The 21,633-nt window shown below is 42.8% G+C and overlaps 1 long non-coding RNA gene across 2 annotated transcripts in view; it reads right to left on the bottom strand.

Annotated features, from left to right (window-relative positions):
• Positions 1-19,956: 19,956 nt before the first annotated feature.
• Positions 19,957-21,633, bottom strand: part of LOC140480350 (uncharacterized) — a 48,982-nt gene continuing 47,305 nt past the window's right edge. For both annotated transcript variants that reach the window (XR_011961275.1, XR_011961276.1), the window contains exon 3: positions 19,957-21,124. This is a non-coding gene — a long non-coding RNA (uncharacterized lncRNA). The remainder of the gene's footprint in view (positions 21,125-21,633) is intronic.

The following is a 21,633-nucleotide window of genomic DNA, read 5'->3' as shown; positions in this document are numbered from 1 at the left end:
AACACTGAAACAGACCCTTTGGTCCAACTTGTCCATGCTGACCAAACTTCTCAAACTAAACTAGTCCCACTTGCCTGCATTTCGCCCGTATCCTTCTAAACTTTTCCTATTCACGTATCCATCCAAATATCTTTTAAATGTTGTAAGTATACCTGCATTTATCACTTTCTCAGGCAACTCATTCCACACATGAACCACCCTCTTTGAGGAAAGGTTCCCCTAAGGTCCTTCTTGGGTCTTTCCCCTCTCACCTTAAAGGTATGTCCTCTAGTTCGGAATGTGCCCACCGTCAGGGACAAATCCTTTGTTATTCATCTTTCTATGCCCCTCATGATTTTATAAACCTCTGTCAGGTCACCCCTCGATCTCCTATGCTCCAGTGAAAAAGGTCCCAGCCTATCCAGCTGATCCTTACAAACCCTCCATTCCTGGTGAATCGTTGCTGAATGGTCTCCAATCTAATAATATCCTTCCCACAGCAGGACGACCAGAAATTACTCCAATAGTGGCCTCGCCAATATCGTGTACAACCTCAACACGACATCCCAACTCCTATTCTCAATGCTCTGACCAATGAAGAAAGCGTGACAAATGCCATCTTAGCAACCCTGTCTACATGTGATGCAACTGTCAAAGACTTATGCACCTGAACCCCTAGGTCTCTCTGTTCGACAACCCTACCCCAAGCCCTACCTTTCGCTGGTGCTAGAAAAGCAGCATCCTAGGAGCAGGAAAATTGGCGTTGGCTGCAATTTTTCACACATTATAATATTATAACATTATAACAGTGAGACAGGTGTACCCACGATGCAATAGATCCATAATATTGCACTGTAACATCAGGCTGGATTTTGTGTAAAAAGGCTCCAAAGTGGAACTTGAATGCATAATCTAATGACTCACATGTATGAGTGTGAGCACTCAACTTACTTAGTAAACCTTCCCATAGCTGAGTTTTAACTTTGATCCAGAAAATTATGCGCTTGAACCTTAGGCCTGAAGATTACTTTAATCCAGTCTGGTTAATGGGTTGAATGCACAGCTCTACTTCGACCTACAGTATTGTGCACAGAAGAATATCTGACATCAAGGAATGGTTGATAAAAACAATAATATTATTTAACTTGACTCATTTAACCAAAGCTTTTTACCAAGATGGTCATGGAGAACTTGGTAGCAATCTGCTCAGCACATCCAGCCTCAAGACAAACACCATAATCCCTGAACTAGAAGAAGACATTTTGAGGAAAAATTATTTCACAACAACAGAATTTTAAACATTTCATCTACTTTTATCATCAGGTACAAGTCAAAAATTTTCCATCAGACAGAAGCAGACGATAATGAGTTGTTACTGAGCATGACAGTCCAACAATAGACTGTAAATAACCTTCTGCTTATTTGAAAGGTTTGGAGGTGCCTAAATCTAAAACCTAGTTACTCATCACTTCACAGTCTAATACTTCTCCTTGACAAACAATTGCAGATTAAATCTTGCTGACACATAACACATTTTCAGATCTGACAAGCTATTTACTTTTCTTTAGATACAGTAGCAGCCCTTTCTCTAATGTACAAATTACTCTGTCAAACCTCTGAGTGGATTTTAGCCTGAAGCAGCCAAATTTGGCGAATCACAGGTAGAAAGTGAACCGATTTGCCTAGCTGGTTTCCAACCATTTAAATTAATTCAAGGATCTTCCCTTTTTTTGTGAACATCAATTTTGGTTGCTATTCATTTAAGTGAAAAATATTAGGATCCATTGTGCTGTACGCTGTGATTTTGTGCATCTGGTTTTAGTTTCCAAGTATCATTGTAGTTGATGGAAAGGTGGAATAACTCAGTTACAATGATGTATAAATTCCTTCTTAACATTGTGGATTTCCTCTCAAGACAGAAAAGGCCTGGAATGACCAATGGTCACGAAAGCATTTCAGTCACCATTTTGCACAGTAGCATCCACAATTCAGATAGGAAGTAATGTCTGGGAAGCAGGAATTCAACAGCAAGTCACTGAAAGCAGAATTTCAATCAAAAAGAGCACTTCTAAAACTGGATGATCTCGTCATGAAAACCTTGCTGGTTGTGGCAGATTACCGTGAACAAAACTGACTGTCATGCTTTCCACCGTATAACATGAACCACACTTCATGTGTCTTTAATTGGTTTTAAAGTATTTTAAACATCTTATGGTTGCAAAAGGGTGCTATATAAATTCAAATCTCTTTTAAAACTGTAAATATTTTCTTATAGGTTCCAAAGATAGTATTACAATATTATCTGCTGTACAACTACTGCACAGATTCTGGACTATAGAGACTTGAAACAGTGCCGTTAAATGCCCCAAGCCTACAATAGTGTCAGTTGGAGCCTGCACACATGTCCAGCTGGAAATGAATTGCCCATCGCATACAATGAAATGACTACTTCAAAAGAATACATAGAAACTTTCAAAGTCACGTGTTATTTATGGAAATCTGAAATGTCAGCTTCTTACAAAATTGGTTTCAAGTTTTGAAAGCCACCTGATATATAGGACTAGCCAGTTATTGGTTTGTAAAAAAAGATGTTGATAACCATTGATGGAGCTTGCTAGATTGTCGGTCACTGTGTAACTCCTCCAAGTACTTCACAGTATTCTCCAACAGAAGATTGTGAAGATTCAGAAACTGTGTCACAGTGACGCCTTTGCTGAGTAAGTTGATATTGATGCTACTTTCTTGGTGATGTCAACTAATCAGGATAACGCTTCGTGTTAGTCAATAAAATTTATATCAAAGAGCAATCTGTGAATGGAATATTCATGTATTTGTGAGAATTTGGTACTAGTAGCCAACGTCGTAAGCTTCTGTACAATCAGAATGTTGCAGTCAGCAATGAGAGTTTCTACATATTAAAAATCAATAATCAGTCATGAATTGCTCTCGAACCAGGGTTCAGAAGTTGTAATGTGTGCTCATCATAAGCAGGAAGATATTTTGAGAGCTTCTGCAGGACTCAATAACCAACACTGAGAATTTCTACAGGGGCAGAACTCAGTGAAGGGGGCAGGGGGCAGGTGAAAAATGACACAACTATGAGGACCTTGCTAAAGCAAATTTGCTTTGGGAGATGAGCTACAAATTTTAATAAAAGCAAATAAAATAAGCAAGCAAAATAAAAGCTTTGACAAAGGGTCAGTTAGACTTGAAACATCAGCTCTTTTCTCTCCTTACAGACGCTGCCAGATCTGCTGAGATTTTCCAGCATTTTCTCTTTTAGCTACAAATTTTGGCCTACATGAAACACAATTAGCAAAGGAATGATTTGTCAACCCCTGACAAACATAGAGGAAGTTCACTTCTCAGCAGCCCCTGGGTTAGCTTCAAAACCTGAGCTCCAACTGTCCAGCTATTACAGATAGAAGATCCATTGTAAAGATCACTTCAGGGGTCAGGGCACCCTGCACAGTCGTGACTGATCATTGTGTAACTCTGACCTGATCATTGAACTTTGAACTCAGTGACAGTGACAAGCAGCCTCAACAATCCCTCTTTCCAACAAAAGCTTAAAGAAAAAGTTTCTTAATACTCAATGATGACTATTCTACACCATATTCATAGGCTAAAAATAAATCAGCAATCCTGTATCTATTATATGGAGCAGTACTTGAGCCAGTAACAGTTAATGCTATGGGTCATTAACAGTGTAGTAAGAGAGAAACGCACTGAGATTGGCAACAAGAATCTGTTAAAAATTCCAGCTCTCTTTTACATTTTTGCAATCGTGATTTGAGTAACAGGAGTGGGGACAGACAGGACTGCAAAGCATTAACAATGAAAACACAATGCAGACAAATCCTCCTCCCTTATTCAGCTGAAATTCCAGATGGCGCTACCACCTTCTTGGGAGCTATCCAACTTCAAAAGGAGTCTATTAGCTACGCAACATACCAAGACATTTGGTGAGCTCCTCTGAAACCCCTCTTAAGTTGTTTTGATTTTGTAATGTTAGTAAGGACAGACTGGGAAGACCACCCCTTGCTGTTCTTTTCCCACCAGTGAAAGTATTAAAGTGGGTCAGAAGTCAGGCCAAAAACTACAATGTCACTCACCATCTCTGATCTGCCCAAATGCATTTACATGGTAGTGACAGTTATATTTTATGAATCTAAAGAAAGAATGGTGTAACTGAGAGTGAAAGGGTCACTAGGGCCAATTTAATTATCTGATGTGTGTCGGTATAACCAAATTACTTTTTACACCATGATTGTTCTGGAGCACATTTTCTTAGTGGTTCCAGATTGTGGGGCTGGGTGTGTCTTGATTAAAAAATATGTTTTGATAAAGGAATCTACTTTTGTAAACAAAGTCATTAATTGATTTGTACTGTAATTGAAATAGCTACAGATTCCAAATGATAGTTGTGGTTCTCGTCTCTGGTTTTTACTAGTATTAAAATAGAATCTAAACTTAGCTTATTGTCAAGGCATTCAAAATTCATGGGTCTTAAAAATATTTGTTGATCTGCATTTATAAAAGGAAACCTTTGTTTTGTAGCAATACTTCTTTCATGTTTGAAGTTAGCTTAAAAATAGCCTTTCAGTCATTTTCCAAAAGATTAACTAGCCTGCTGGCCACCAACACTTGCCAGTGAACGGCGTCTTCTAGATAGAAAATCATTCTGAGGGACTTCATAACGGTGCAATCAGACAAAATTAGTTCAATCAAGAGGAACTCAGAGGATCCATATGGCGGCCCAGTCATGTCACAGGCTTTGGCACAATAGAAACTCAGAGCGTTAGAAATGGTCACAAATTCATCCTCCCCTTCCGGCACCTTTCCCTGCCACTGCAGCAATTGCAAAACCTGCGCCACATCTCCCCTCTCACCTCCATCCAAGGCCCAAAAGGAGCCTTCCACATTCATCGGAGTTTTACCTGCACTTCCACACCTGTCATTTATTGTATCTGTTGCTCCCGATGCAGTCTCCTCTACATTGGGGAGACTGGATTCCTATTTGTAGAGAACATCTCCGGGATACCCGCACCAACCAACCCCACTGCCCCATGGCTGAATACTTCAACTCCCTCTCCCACTCCGTCAAGGACATGCAGGTCCTGGGCCCCCTCCATCGCCACTCGCTAACCACCCGATGCCTGGAGGAAGAACACCTCATCTTCCACCTCAGGACCCTCCAGCCCCTTGGCACCAATGTGGATTTCACCAGTTTCCTTATTTCTCCTCCCCTCACCTTATCCCAGTTCCAGCTCAGCACCACCCTCATGACCTGTCCTACCTGTCCATCATCCTTCCCACCTATCCGCTTCACCCTCCCCTCTGACCTTTACCCTGACCTCCATCCACCTATCACACTCTCAGCTACCTTCCCACCAGCCCAAACCCCTCCCATTTATCTTTCCACCCCCAAGGCTCCCAGTCTCATTCCTGATGAAGGGCTTTTGCCCAAAATGTCTGAACTGCTGTGCTTTTCCAGCACCCCACTCTCAACACACAAATTCATCTCTGGCCACTTTTAACATAGCTCATGACAATCTCTGGCAGGGCAATAATGAAGACCTGCTGCAGTAAAAGCCCCAGAGTAGGCACATCTTGTCATGAGTCATTGTCTTAAAGCTGATTGGCACCCGATCTCCCACTTTGTGAATCCTTCTAACACCTCTTAAATGTTGATAGCTGAGCATGTGCCCGACTGATTGAGGAGTCCCCACTGGTGCCATTTAAATGGACGAGACAGGCATTTTAATTGCCTCAGCATTAATGGAGTACTGTGGCTTTGAGAAACTGTCTAATTGTTGGAGCCAGGAGGAAGTGGTGCTGGATCTCAACAGTTGAGTGTGGCTTGAAGGCCATTGAGCTCTACCTGGCTAAGTTAGCAACCATCAAGGTCTGCATCTGTTTGGACTGCAGTGGGCTGAGCTAACAGGTCATGGCAGGGGTCACTGAAAGGGTGACTCTGACCTGCTGAGAATAGACAACAGGTTCATGCTCCATTGGGTCATGGCCAATCTCCAACCTCTGGAGATCTGAGGAAAATGCTCGAGTACAGATTGCTGGGCGGTAGCACAAACATTGGCATCTGTAACCATGTTGGCGGCAGCCTGAGCCTGGAGGGCAGCACGCTGTGTTTGCGTGACAACACCCGTGGAGCTCATGAGGTCAGTCTTCAATGGCAGCATTCAGATGTGCGGTAGGCTGTGCCTGCGCTGCCACTGAGTTTCAGGATTCAGCCACCATGCAACATCTCGCAGCTGAGTCCCTAATGTTGTAATGTCTCCACATTGGATGGACTCCAGGCTCATGGTGAATGTTTGTGCCTTGTGAGCGATGGACTCTGCCATGTATCCCTGACGGTGAGAACACGCTCTGCAGCAGCCCTGCCATTGCAATATGCAGATCCATGTGCCTGCCCTTTTCCTGGGTGCTACCGTATCCAACTCTTCATCTGAATCCTCTGCAGCAGAGCCTGTTTATGGCCTTACTGTTTGGGAAGCTGGTGTAGCATTATCCTTTGTCCATTACTGGGCTTCAGTGGTGACTTCTGATATGATGATCCCATCTCGACATTACCCTTTAAGAATGGCATGACACAAATAGCTGGGCTGGTGGTGTGCGTGTCAGATCAAGTGATAGCACTTCACAAGGCTTCTGTTGTTAAACACTTTCATCATCAGACTATGCTGACCGGCTAGGTGGTAGTCCTTTAGTATCCAAGTGTATAAAAGTATAAGGTACAATTAATGATAGTTTCATGGTTACTGTCACAGATGCAATCTTCCAATTCCAATTTTATTAAATGAATTCAGATTCTACCAGATGCCGTATTGGGGATTGAACCAATCTCCCCAGAACATTAACCTGAGGATTACTAATCGAGTGACGTTACAGAATCACTGAGTTTGTATCGTGCAGAAAGAGGTCATTCAGTTCATTGTGTCTGCATCAGCTTTCCACATGAACATCATGATTTAGTTGCAGTCTCTTGCTTTTCCCCCATACCTCTGCATATGGTTTCTCTTCAACTAATCATCCAATGCCATCTTGAATGCTTTGACTGGACCTGCCACCATTACATTTTCAGATAGTGCATCCAGATCCTAACTACTCACTGTGTGAAACAGCAAAACATTCCTTTCTTTTGCACATTGTGTTAAATCTGTGCCCTCTCATTCCGGATGATTTTACTAACAGGAATCTACTTAATTCAGCCTCCTCGTAATTTTGAAAACCTTTATCGGAACCACCCTAAGCCTTGTCCTCTCTAAGGAATTCCCAATGTCTCTAAGTTTTCCTCATAACTGAATTGTGTTATCTCTGGTTCAATTCTTGTAAATCCCTTCTGCATTCTTTCCAATGCACTCACATCTTTCTTATAATGCAGCATGCTGCACTGGACACAAAATCCTAGCTTATGTCTAAAATGTGTTTTATACAAGTTCAACAGCACTTCCTTACTGTCGTGCTCTTTGCCCTTAAGACTAAAGCTCAGACTTGTGTTACATTGTCTGACAATGTTCTTTCTGAAATACATCATGTCATACTTCATCTTCCACCTCTCTGCCAAATTGTCCATATCCTTTGGAGTTCCACACTGTACTCCTCACTGTTTACAATGCTTTGAAGTTTTGCATCATCTGCAAACTTTCAAATTGTCCTCTGCACATCAAGATTGAGCTCATTAATATATATCTGGAAAAACAGGGGTCCCAATTCCAATATCTGGGCAATTGCACTACAAACACTCTTTCAGCATGAAAATTACTCTCTGTCAATTATTACCCATCAGATTTAAATTCCACCCCAACTCCATTTATAAGTTTGCTGATGTGGGTTGGATCTCAAACAATGACAAGACAGAATGCAGGAAAGAGATTGAGTGCTTAGTGACATGGTATAAAGATAACACTCCATCAATGTCAGCAAAAAGAAGCAACTGGTCATTGACTTCAGGAAGCAGAGTGGAGGGCCTCTGCATCAGTGATGCTGAGGTGGAGATGGTTGAGAGCATCAAGTTCCTGGGAGTGATGATCCCCTACAACCTGTCCTGGTCTACTCACATCAACACACTGCTCAAGGAAGCACAACAACATCACTACTTCCTCAGGGGGATAAGGAGGTTCAGCGTCCACAGAGACTCTTACCAATTTTTATAGATACACTATAGACAGCATCCTATCTGGATGCATCATAGTGTGTATGGCAACTGCCCTTCTGAAGCCTACAAGAAACTGCAGCGAGTCATGATGTCAGTCACATCCACCACACAAACCAGCCTTCCCCCATTGACATCATCTATGCTTCCTGCTACTCTCCCACCCTGGTTATACTCTCTTCCACCCTTTTCCATCCAGCAGAAGATATAAAAGTTTGAATAGATGTATAAATAGATTCAAGAACAGCTTCTCCCCCACTATTATCAGGCTTTTGAATAGACCTTTCAAATGCTAACCTTGATCTCTTTCTCGCTGCACCTTCTCTGTGGCTATAACACTGTATTTTGCATTCTGTTCTACCACCCTGATGCCTTGTGTGGTACGATCTGCCCATATCGCACACAAAACAACACTTTTCACTGTATCTCATTACATGAGACAACAATTAATCAAACTGAAATACCTTGCTAACGTCTCTTTAATGACATATTCTCAGAGGATGTTATGTGTCTCTCTCCATGAAATGTCTTCTAGATGACCATGTAAGCCACGTCAACAGCATTACCTCATCAACACTTTCAGTTACGTCTTAAAAAAAAAGTTCAACACATCAGTTCGACATGATTTCCCCTTAACAATCCAATCCCAGTCAATCCACCTTTCTTCACGTGACTACAAACTCAATTTCAATTAATTGCCTATTATTGATACCAGCTCCCTTTCAATTACTCTAAGCCATCTCATCTTGTAGGAGGCAAGAGGATGAGTGAAAATGTTTGGGAGAGGCACCTGCCGTGGGTGAATAATTGGAAGTTTATGAATGCTGTACAAAGTGGAATAAGACTGTCTATGGTGTATATAAGAAAGTGATGTGGTTATAAATGAACTTTGATCAAAGGAGATTGCAAATAGGTGATTGAAAGGGGTATCATATTTTGAGCAGTGTGTGGGTATGGTATTGTGATGGGCAAGGGATGGCATTTGAAGATGCATTCACTAAGCTTGTCCAGATTTGGTCAGGTCACTGTAATTTTGCAGCAGAAAGGCCAGGTATTCAGGAGCAGGCTCCATACATTAACCTATGCCCACCCTCTTCCATTCCCTTTGCAGAGTCAGAAACATGTGAGCCATGGTAATGCATTAAAGAACTTGGGATCCCTCTCTCTCTCTGGCTCAACACTCCATTGGTATTCGGTTCTTTGGTGGAAATACTTGCTGAGGTAATCACAATGCCTTTTGCAGGCAGAGTGCGTAGCCCCTTTAACAGGGGCTTTCGGAAATGCAAGTTAGCTTTAATGAATGCTAACCTTGCATGCCTCTGGGATCTCTGCTGATCATGCAGCCAGTTGGTCGTTTAGCACTGAATATACAATATTCGTGAAGATACACAAGCAGTACTGCGTTTCTCATTGTGTTTGGAGTCAAGTTATTTTAAATCCATTCTCTGAGCTATTACTGCATGCAGCCAGAAATATTTGCATGCGTAACCTTAGCACTACAGTAGCTTTCATCAAAAGGAATCCTGGCTGCGTTTGTTACACTTCCCATGATTGCCCTTGAATGCAGTATGTTATTGTGATCTCTCTGAAGCGATGCAGGTATGATGGGCTGAATAGCCTCCTCTGTGCCATAACACTTATGTGGATTCTGTGACATTTACTCTTGAGCTTCTTTAGTTGGCTCTTGAGTGACAGGAAAGGGTGAACTGGCTGCTGCATTCCTTCAGGAACTTCCAGCGACTGAATAGACTGAGCATTCCCCCTGGCGAGGAAACTGGAAGCTGCGGCCAGGACCTTACTGAGAGTTGCACCATTTTACAGGATACAAGTCACATCAAAGTACCCTCTCAATCTATTTGGGATATGGGTAAAAACAAAATGGGCACATGTGGACACGTATATACAATCGAGGCCAGAGGGAAGATCGAACCGACTCCATTGTATTCCTTGAATGAGGCAAGGCCATCGGTGCTCCTTTACATGTGTCTGCTACATTCTGAGTCAGACAAGCACCTCCCTTTGCTCCATCCAGCTTTATGCAGAAACACTTCTACATTCCACAAATTCTGGGTTGTACTGTCAGACATCTTTGGAGATATCTTTTGTGCTACGGCCTTTTTTTATGTTATAGGAATATTTCAGATTCTGCGGCACTATCAATTTCCTGCTTCTACCAGCAAACTACCAAGAGGTGACTGCTAGAACCCAGGAATGCTCGGCTCAGCAAAGCTCAACATTATTTATGACAAAGACTCCTGTCCATCATCTTCCACATACACCCCCTCTGCTACTGATGTACCATCTGCAAAACCCACTGCCACAACTCACTGAGTATCTTGCAACAGCACCTGCCAAACTTCGGATTTTTTTTTTAGATTAGATTAGATTACTTTCAGTGTGGAAACAGGCCCTTCGGCCCAACAAGTCCACACCGCCCCGCTGAAACGTAACCCACCCATACCCCTACATACCCACCCATACCCCTACATCTACATCTACCCCTTACCTAACACTACAGGCAATTTAGCATGGCCAATTCACCTAACCTGCACATCTTTGGACTGTGGGAGGAAACCGGAGCACCCGGAGGAAACCCACGCAGACACAGGGAGAATGTGCAAACTCCACACAGTCAGGCGGGAATTGAACCCGGGTCTCCGGCGCTGTGAGGCAGCAGTGCTAACCACTGTGCCACCGTGCCGCCCGTGTGCATTTTGATCGGCTTGTTGGGCAAGGCCAGCAGATACATAGGAACATCACCAACTGCAGCTACTCCATAAAATCCCATGCCATCCTGACTCGGAAATACATCGCTTTCCCTTCACTCTTGCTGGGTCATCCACCATATAAAAGGTGATCCCAGGCAATCTGACGAATAGGTTCCTTTGGGAGATGTTGAATTTTTGCATGTGAAATTATGCGTTCTGGTTAATTTTAACACGTTTATATTTCAACATTGATTTCTTTTTAATCTTGAAAATAAGAAAAACAGAAAGTCATGAGGGTTTTAACTAGTCAATCAAATGCACCTTCCCATCTTCCTCCTGCCTGTTCCTCATTCTCTCTTAACTCTCAGTAGCATTGCTCCTGACTAATTCTCCACAAAGCACTGTTCCCTGTAGGGACTAGCAATGAAAAATGACTAGAACATGGAAACTGTGCTTTTGCCAAAACAAAGTTATATAGGGTGGCAAAATGCAGAATATTCTCCATCGACATCTGGAGGAGATTAGCAATCGGCATAATGACTGGAAAATTGCAAATAATGAGGATGAAGGAAAAGTAATACATTTTAGTACAAAAAAAGATTGATTTTGATTGCAAGATGAATAGTCTTTGTTTGATTGAAGGTGGAAGAGGAAAGAGATTTAAAAGTGGTTGCAGACCTAGCTTTAGTCTAGTCTAAGATGCTGATTAATAATGAAGACTGAATGTTAGGGCATATTACCAGAAGTAAGGAGTATGTGCATGAAAGTTACATGATTAAATTTAGATTAGATTCCCTACAGTGTGGAAGCAGGCCCTTCGGCCCAACAAGTCCACACTGACCCTCCGAAGAGTAATCCCCCCAGACCCTCTGACTAATGCACCTAACACCATGGGCAATTTAACTTGGCCAATTCACCTGACCTGCACATTTTTGGACTGTGGGAGGAAACCAGAGCACCCGGAGGAAACCCACGCAGACACGGGGAGAATGTGCAAACTCCACACAGACAGTCGCCTGAGGCTGGAATCGAACTTGTGAGGCAGCAGTGCTAACCACTGAGCCACCGTGCCACCCTTGTACATGTACGAATTTGAAAGATATTTGAGAAACCAGGTTTAGGTATTCCATTAAATGTTGTTAATTACTTTTTCAAAAGGGCAAAGTTGCAAAACAAACCATTGAATTGTTCCCTGCGATGAAAATCTTAAATGTATGAAGATGGGGTAGAGAAAGGAATACATTTCCCAGCAACACATTTTCAGCTCTGATCTCCAGCATCTGCAGTCCTCACTTTCTCCTAGATGGGGTAAAGAAGTCAATATTAGTTTCAGAAAATGAGACAAGATTTCCTCTTATTGCATTACTCGTGGATGGGCCAGGCTCTGGAGGAGAAGTGTGATTTTTAGTTGCAGTATTGTAGATCTTTGAGATCCAAACACTGAGGGTGAAAGGAATGGAAGATTATCTGATAGGGTTCTATGAAGAGGGATGGGCAGAGATGTGTGGAGTATTAGCATAGAAGTAGACCAATCAAGCTAAAAGTCTGTTTCTGCGCTATAGATTATATAATTCAATTATTTCCTGCAGCAAAATCAGTACATGTTTGAGATCAAGTACAGATACCCTACCCTTGCAGGCTTTCTTTCAAATTACTAGCTGTTTAGCACTGGTACTTGAGGAGAGGCTAAATATTGAAAGATCAGCAAAACCATTCAGAAATGATTCATGCTCTTTCACTTTACAGAAATGTTATGTAAAGAAATCTGCTCTTCTGGCTTGCTGGCATTTTAAATGAAGCATGGACCTGAAATGTGACAGAGATATCAACGAATATACTCGGAACAAAACTTCTAACAGATAGCCTATAAACTCTTTCATTATGTTACCAAGAAAGTCATAAAAGCAATATTCACATGACATGGTATTTGTAAAAGTCAACTATTAAGCAACACGTGCAACAGTCTTTTCAAGGGAGACAGTGGGTCAGTTAGAATGGATGGTTTGTGATGTAGAATGATACCAACAACATGGGCTCAATTCGTGCACTGGTTTAGGTTACCATGTACAACTCGCCTTCTCAACCTCTCCCCTTGCCTGAGGCATGATGACCCTCAGCTGTTTCTCTCTAATGCAAAAGCAACCCTACAGTGGGACATTACCTTTATTAGGTAAACAGCAAAAAATGAATCTTGAACTCCAGGTCAAACCTAGGTTGGTCAGCTAAATAAAGAACCAAGAACAAAGAAAATTACAGAACAGGAACAGGCCCTTCGGCCCTCCAAGCCTGAGCCAATTCAGATCCTCTCTGTAAACCTATTGCCTATTTTACAAGGATCTGTATCCCTTTGCTCCCTGCTCATTTGTCTATCTGTCTAGATACATTTTAAATGGCTCTATCATGCCCGCCTCTACCACCTTCACTGGCAACACGTTCCAGGCACCCACCACCCTCTGCGTAAAGAACCTTCCATGCATATCTCCCCTAAACATTTCCCCTCTCACCTTGAACTCGTGACCCCTAGAAATTGTATCCCCTACTCTTGGGAAAAGTTTCTTGCTATCCACCCTGTCTACACATCTCATGATGTTGTAGGCCTCAATCAGGCTCCCCCCTCCACCTCTGCTCAACCTTCGTCTTTCTAATGAAAATAATCCTAATCTGCTCAACCTGTCTTCATAGCTAGTACCCTGTATACCAGGCAATATTCTGGTGAACCTCCTCGGCACCCTTTCCAAAGCATCCATACCTTTTTGGTAATGTGGCGACCAGAATTGAACGCAGTATCCCAAATGTGCCGAGCCAAAGTCTTATACAACTGTAACATGACCTGCCAACTCCTGTATTCAATACCCTTCAGGCACTCTGCCTGTATTCCTGATGAAGGGCTTTCGCCCGAAACATCGATTTTACTGCTCCTCGGATGCTGTCTGAACTGCTGTCCTTTTCCAGCACCACTAGAATCTGGTTTCCAGCATCTGCAGTCATTGTTTTTACCTGTACTCAATACCCCGTCTGATGAAGGAAAGCATGCCATATGCCTTCTTGACCACTCTATTGACTTGCATTGCCACCTTCGACTTGAACACCGGCAGATCTCTCTGTACATCAATTTTCCCTAGGGCTTTTCCGTTTACCGCATACTTCGCTCTTGAATTGGATCTTCCCAAAATGCATCGCTTCACATTTGCTTGGATTGAACTCCATCTACCATTTCTCCGCCCATCTGCATTCTCTGGCAGTCCCCTTCACTATCTGCTACTCCACCAATCTTAGTGTCATCTGCAAACTTGCTAATCAAACTACCTATACCTTCCTCCAGGTCATTTATGCATATCACAAACAACAGTGGTCCCAACATGGATCAATGCATAACACCACTGGTCACAGATCTCCATTTTGAGAAACTCCCTTCCACTGCTATTTTCTGTCTCCTGTTGCCCTACTATTTCTCTATCCATCTAGCTAGTATATCCTGGACCCCATGCGATTTCACTTACTCCATCAGCCTACCATGGGGAATCTTATCAAATGCCTTCCTGAGATCCATGTATATGACATCTACAGCCCTTCCCTCATCAATCAACTTTGTCACTTCCTCAAAGAAATCTATTAAGTTGGTAAGACATGAACTTCCCTGCACAAAACCAAGTTGCCTATCACTGATAAGCCTATTTTCTTCTAAATGTAAATAGATCCTATCCCTCAGTATCTTCTCCAGCAGCTTCCCTACCACTGACGTTGGGCTCACCGATGTATAATTACCTGGATTATCCTTGCTATTCTTCTTTAACAAGGGACAACATTAGCAATTGTCCAGTTCTCCGGGACCTCACCTGTGTTCAAGTATGCTGCAAAGATATCTGTTAAGACCCCAGCAATTTCTTCACTCCTTCCCTCAGTAACCAGGGATAGATCCCATCCGGTCCTGGGGAGTTGTCCACCTTAATGCCTTTTAGAATACCCAATACTTCCTCTCTCCTTATGCTGACCTGACCTAGAGTAATCAAATATCGATCACTAACCTCAACAACCATCATGTCCCTCTCCTCAGTGAATGCTGATGTGAAGTACTCATTAAGAATTTTCTCTGACTCCACGCATATCCTCCCTCCTTTGTCCTTGAGTGGGCTGACCCTTTCTCTAATAACCCTCTTTCTCCTTATATATGAATAAAAGGCTTTGGGATTTTCCTTAACCCTGTTTGCTAAAGATATTTCATGTCTCTTCTTAGCCCTCTTAATTCCTTGTTTCAGGTTGGTCCTACTTTCCTGATATTCTTCCAAAGCTTCATCTGTTTTCAGTCACCTAGACCTTACATCGGCTTCCTTTTTCCTCTTAGCTAGTCTCACAATTTCACCTGTCATCCATGGTTCCCCAATCTTGCCATTTCTATCCCTCATTTTCACAGGGACATGTCTCTCTCTCGCACGCTAATCAACCTCTTTTTAAAAGTCTCCCACATATCAAATGTGGATTTACCCTCAAACAGCTGCTCCCAATCCATATTCCCCAGCTTCTGCTGAATCTTGCTATAGTCTTCCCCCAACGTAGCACTCTTCCTTTAGGACCACTCTCACCTTTGTCTATGAGTACTCTAAAACTTATGGAATTGTGATCTCTATTCACAAAGTAATCCCGTACTGAAACTTCCACCACCTGGCCAGACTCATTCCCAGATACCAGGTCCGCGTATGGTCCCTTCCCAAGTGGGACTACCTTAAAGGTAATGGCATGCAGTGCTGATGGAAGGGTACATTTTAGAGACATTTTTTGTGGCGTGACATTGGTATAGCAATTGCCAGTCATGACAAGCAGTAGGAGGTTAACAGAAGTCTGGAAATATGGAGGGCATAAAAACATACAATTTGAAATACTATTTACCCCAGGCAGCACGCGTACTGCAGCATGGTCAGTTATCTGGAATTGATCTTGGTAATGATGCTGTGATTGAAACGTGCCAGCTGGTCCATGAAAATCTATAGAGATAGCAACCATCCATACTGTGCTGTCAGTAAAGGTCACCAATACTTCAACTTCATGTCACAGTCTACTTCACTTAAAAGGGACACAAAGGAATTGAATGTTTTTCTATGTACCAGTTAATTAAGGAAATAACTGAAGGTATATTTCAGTATATACCCACTTACATACACATGACAGCAACCAGCAAAGACAGAAAAAGTTTTTCTTAAATTGCTGATATTCCCAAGTCACCACTAGTTTGGCTGTACATGGACATTCATCAATTCTACATTAGGTCAAATCAAGAAAAGACAGTGCTATGTCTTCTGTAGAGAACAGATACAAGGAGTATGTATGGGTTGGATTTTTGTTTTGCGACCCTAATGCTACTACCAGGATGAATTGCAGATTGGGAATCTTGAAGTAGCTGTGCTGGGACCCTGGAAGATAGTTTTAAAGAGGTGGCCAGTCAAGAGGCTGCCTCTGGGAGCCCCTCCATTTAAGAACGGTGATGAGAATTACTTCTGAAAAAGTTGCACACTGCTGTTATACGTTGTGGACCTGATGCTACCACAAGTCAAAGGACTTTGTTGATCATCCGAAATGTACTGTGACCAAAGCTGCCAGGCTAGAATGATAGAGGACAAGCCCTTGAGAGGATAGCCTGCTGCAATATGCATCACCCTCACAGCCCAGTGATTCCTTGCTGAGCTGCCATGTAGGACGTGCCTTCACTCTCCCAGGCCTGACACCATGAGGCTACCACTCTTCAATTGATGGACTCCAGCCACATCGGCTCTTAATTGGCCAAATCTTTCCCTGGTGTTGGCATTCTCACAGCCAGAATTGGTCTCCTGATAATAGGGCAGAGGCAGTACCATGAAAATGGATGACAAAGTGAGCTAGTTCTGAGAAATTGCCAACATACCTGCCTCTAGAACACCCTCTGGCTTGGGGTAAAAATTCTACTACATCAAACAAGAAACATGGGTTCTGAATGGTGAATATGAAGTATGTTGAGCAAGAAGCACGTATCATATTCTTTAAGGCAGCTTGTTGTTGCCCTGAACATCTGTCTGAAACTAGATTTCAGCCACTTGCTTATGCAAACAATGTCTAAGCTACCTGGAGGAAATCTATTGTGTACGCTATCCTGATAGAGCAGCAGCCACACCAGCAGTCATTAAAGGGACGAATGCAACCTACCCAAAGGATATCCTCTGGAGACTTTGCACCCAGGAAGAGACCCACTGGGTGTCCCCAACTGCGTTACAAGGATGTCTGCACGAGGGACGTGAAGGTGTTATGATATAATTATGGAGTCCTGGGAAAGGCTTGCAACTGACCACTCGAGATGGAGAAGCTCCCTGATCCAACACCTCAAAACAGGGGAAAGAAGCTGATGGGTGCTGCAGCAGAACAAGCGGGCACGCAGGAAGGAGTGCAGCAGCTCCAACAGATCAACGACCACACACAGATGTGAGCTCTGCGACTGGCACTGTCACTCCAGCACTGGTCTCTTCAATCACAAGCGACGTTGCTTCAGGGAAGCAGAAAACCAGAACAACGAGGATGCAACCCGTGGTCAGCCATGACAGGAAGGGGCCTCACACAAGCTGCCATCTCAATTGTGAACTTCTGTTGCTCATTCTTTCCAATCTCTTTCTCCATCTCCTGGATTCACCAGGAACTCAATGACATGATTCAACTTTTAACCTCAGAGTCAGCGCACTGCCTCTTGAGGCATGACAAGGTCCATCCAGTAGACATGTCATATCCTGATGAAATAGAACCAGGTTTACGGGATGCATATTCTATGATCACTGTTGACACTGCACTTGAAGTTAAGGCCATGCCAATTTCTAGGACTTTGTATTTAATTGCAATCATTGTAGCTCAGAAAACTGATAGAAATAGCTGATGTTTGATTTAACATTTGTTGATGAGATGTGAATGTCACTAGTAAGGTCAACATGTGTTTCCCATCTTAAATGTCTTTGAGAAGATGGTAGTGAGAAACAGTCCTGAATAGGTGCAGCCCATGATATGTAAGTTTGTACACCAGATTACTAGGGAAAGAATTCCAAGGTTTTGATCTGATGCCAGTGGTTCGACAGTGATAGATTTCAAAGTCAGATTTGAGTGGTTTGGAGTAAGAGGTGTTCCCATGTTTCTGCTTCTCTCGTTCATGTACACGGCCAAGGTCATGGGACCAGAGTGTTCTGACTAAAGAGCTTGAACGAGTTGCTATCCAGTAGATGGTACACACTGCTGCTATAGTGTCTGTTTCTGGATGGTGTGATGGTTTAAGGTGCTGGATCCAATGCTGACTGAGCAGGCAGCTTTGTATAGAGGGTATGAGCTTCTTGCCAGATGAAGATGGCATTTACTTTTGAGCTTTATCCTTAGTTAAAATATCTTCACTGAGCACTGTACTGGTAATTACAATGAATACATAAATGATTATCTTTAATCTTTAGAATTTTATTAGTTGCATCTAAATGCTCATAAACACATTTGTTTAAAAATACAATACATGGAGTAAATGAGTGCACCATTTAAGGTACCAAAGGCAATTGTCAAACAAGTGCTGTTGAAATTTCTGATTCATGGTCATCAACTTAACTTCAATACTGTTTTCTCTCTGCAGATGTTGCCTCACCTATTGAGTATTTCCAGCATTTCTGGTTTTACTCAGATATCCAGCATCCACACTATTTTGCTTCTGTCCTTTGATGAACTAGAACACCCATTAACCTTCAAAGAGGGATTTGAGAGTGGGATCCTCTCACAAGTATATCAGAAAGCAGCTCCATATGATTATTTTCAGTGTCCACTGATATACTATACACAAACACAAACAAAATCCCCAAAATTCAAAAGGAACTAATTTAGGAACATAATACTTTTCTCATTTGGCTTTGAAGAGAGTACTTTGTGTGTCGGAAGATGTCCATATGCTTTCTCCAACCTCCCAGGTTAACTTAGCCAGAAGATTGACAGAAATTCCAGGTAAACAAATGTGTTTAGCTAAATTGAAGAAAAAATGCTGGTAGCAATCAGCAAGTCACGTAATATTATAGGGAAGAGTTATAGAGCTGATCGGCTGAATAAATGGAGCTGGGAATGTCAGGACTTTCTTCCTGCGATCTTGTGCTGGTACTATGTATAGGCCTCGCAGCATTACCAGCAGCAACCACCACTTCCGGTTGCGCTGTAGACAATGTTCCACAAGTTGGCGTCCTTTCTCCCCAGTGTAGAGGAGATCGCACCAAGAGCAACTGACACAGTAGGTGAGATGTTTGGATGTGCAGGAAATGGCGATAAGGTGGGGGGAGGGGAGATGAGGAAACTGGTGAAACTGAAATTGATCCCGTGTGGTTGGAGGGTCCCAAAGCAGAAGATGACGTGTTCTTCCTCCAGGCGTCGGGCGGCTAGGATTTGCTGGTGGAGAAGGCCCAGGACATGCATGTCCTTGGTGGAGTGGGAGGGGGAGTTGAAGTGTTTGGCCACAGGGCGGCTGGGTTGTTTGGTGCATGTGTCCTAGAGATGTTCTCTGAAGCGTTCAGCAAGTTGGTATCCTGTCTCCCTGGTGTAGAGGAGACCACATTGAGAACAACGGACAAAGTAGGTGAGGTGTTTGGATGTGCAGGAAAATCTCTGCTGCATGTGAAAAGATCCTTTGGGGCTTTGGATAGAGGACAGGTCATCTATCTGCCTATCTGCTCCACCCTCTGCTCCAACCTATCACAATTACCCTCCACCTTCATCTCCCGACTGCATTCCCAGCTACCTTCCCCCCAGCCCCACCCCAGCCCTCTCATTTATCTCTCAGCCCCCTTGGGCCACCAACCTCCCCCTCCCCTTCCCCGCCACCCCCCCCCCCACTTTCCTGATGAAGTGCTTATGCTCGAAACAACAACTTTTCTGCTCCTCAGATGCTGCCTGATCAGCCGTGCTGTTCCAGCACCACGCATTTTGATCCTAACTTTACTAAAACCAGAGTTTTGAGTTGAAAAATGTGTTGCTGGAAAAGCGCAGCAGGTCAGGCAGCATCCAAGGAGCAGGAGAATCGACGTTTCGGGCATCAGCCCTTCTTCAGGAAGAAGGGCTGATGCCCGAAACGTCGGTTCTCCTGTTCCTTGGATGCTGCCTGACCTGCTGCGCTTTTCCAGCAACACATTTTCAGCTCTGATCTCCAGCATCTGCAGTCCTCACTTTCTCCTAAAACCAGAGTTTTCTCATCTGCTGGAGTTTTGTAGTTGAAATTAAGTGATCTAGAAAGCAGAAGTTGGATCTGGGTAGCAATGCTATAGAGTGTCGATAAATGCTATGAGAATGATCCCCATGGGGCATCTGACCAGAGATAAAAGAAAGGGAAGTCAACCAATATATGTCTTAGCAGTGGTAAGGTTAACTATTCCAAACACACTGACACTTCAGAGTCACATGAAAAATGAACACTTGTTAACCATAATGCTTTAATTAACAAGTTAAGTCACTGCTCTTGCTAAGAGCAATGTTCATAGAATCCCACTGTTGCACTGCTAGACATCGTCATGCACTACAGCCCGGCTGCACACGATTAACTGCGAAATGTATTGTCACTTGATGACTTGGTGATGTCAACAGATGCCAACAGACTGCTTTAAATTGATGTGAAGAATTCAGCCTGCTCTTCTGGGGCCAGATGACAACCACACAAATAAATGAGGCCCATTAATGTCACAGAGTGATTAGAGACTGTCCACATTAGTTTTATGTGTAAATGTCCACCATGTGGTTCGAGTCAAGTAGTGAAAAGCCTTACAATTCTCACAGAGTATCTATTCTGCATTTGCCAACATTCTACATAATGCTGAACTACTTTATCATGAACATCGGACAGTCCAAATATGAACAGACAGAAGTAAAATGACAAAGGCAGCATTTAAAACCTGTCATGTAGCAATGTACGATCAGATTTTATGACTCTCAATGAGTAAGGTAGCAATAGAAATAAAGATTCTACTTTCCCAATGTTAAGTGACAAAATTGCATCATAAAACAATTGAAACTAATTTCCTAAACTATGTGAATCACAAAACACTCATTAAAATTAATGGACTCTGAGTTGTATAATATTCTGAAACATTGTTTTGGAAGATCACCAGTGATGAGACATCCACAGCAGTTCAGAAATATGCAGAATCAAGCAGCAGAAGGAGCTGCCACCACTGCTGGTGAACACCCTCTGCCCAACCATCACTGTTGGCTCACTGTTCAGTTACTGGGTTGTGATCCAGATGACAACGTTTTCCTGAAAACGGAAGAAAAGAATATCACTGAACAAATAATCAGATTTACAATGGAAGTAGCAATGGTCATAAGGTCAACAAAGGTGGACATCAGAGAAAACACAACAGAGCATTGAATAAGAAAAGGTCTTGAGCTCTATCAAGCCCATCCCTTATAGATTATACATAAGCTATCAAATTATCAACTACTTCTCCAGTTGTTTAAGAATTTGAGGGATACTTCTAGGTTAGTTCTAAGTCATCATCAAAGATACTCAAGCAATGTTTTGGAATGCCAATCTATCCTAATGTTGATACTATTCAGCCCTGGCTGACTAGCAATTTGAAAGGCACTCCATCCTAGCTACACTGGAACCAGAATGAAACCAGAAGTACATTGACAGCTTAGTCCCTGCTATATTGTTGTATCATTGAATCAAATCAGATACTTCTCTATCACAACTCTTATGATGTTTATCAACCCATCAGTAGCCTCATTCCACTAGCCACTGTTTTGTGGGAGGAGAATGTT

The sequence above is a fragment of the Chiloscyllium punctatum genome, chromosome 8, assembly GCF_047496795.1.
Source record: "Chiloscyllium punctatum isolate Juve2018m chromosome 8, sChiPun1.3, whole genome shotgun sequence".
In the NCBI taxonomy this organism is placed as follows: Eukaryota; Metazoa; Chordata; class Chondrichthyes; order Orectolobiformes; family Hemiscylliidae; genus Chiloscyllium; species Chiloscyllium punctatum.
The sequence above is the reverse complement of the archived record's forward strand: the minus strand, read 5'-3'. Positions and strand labels throughout refer to the sequence as shown.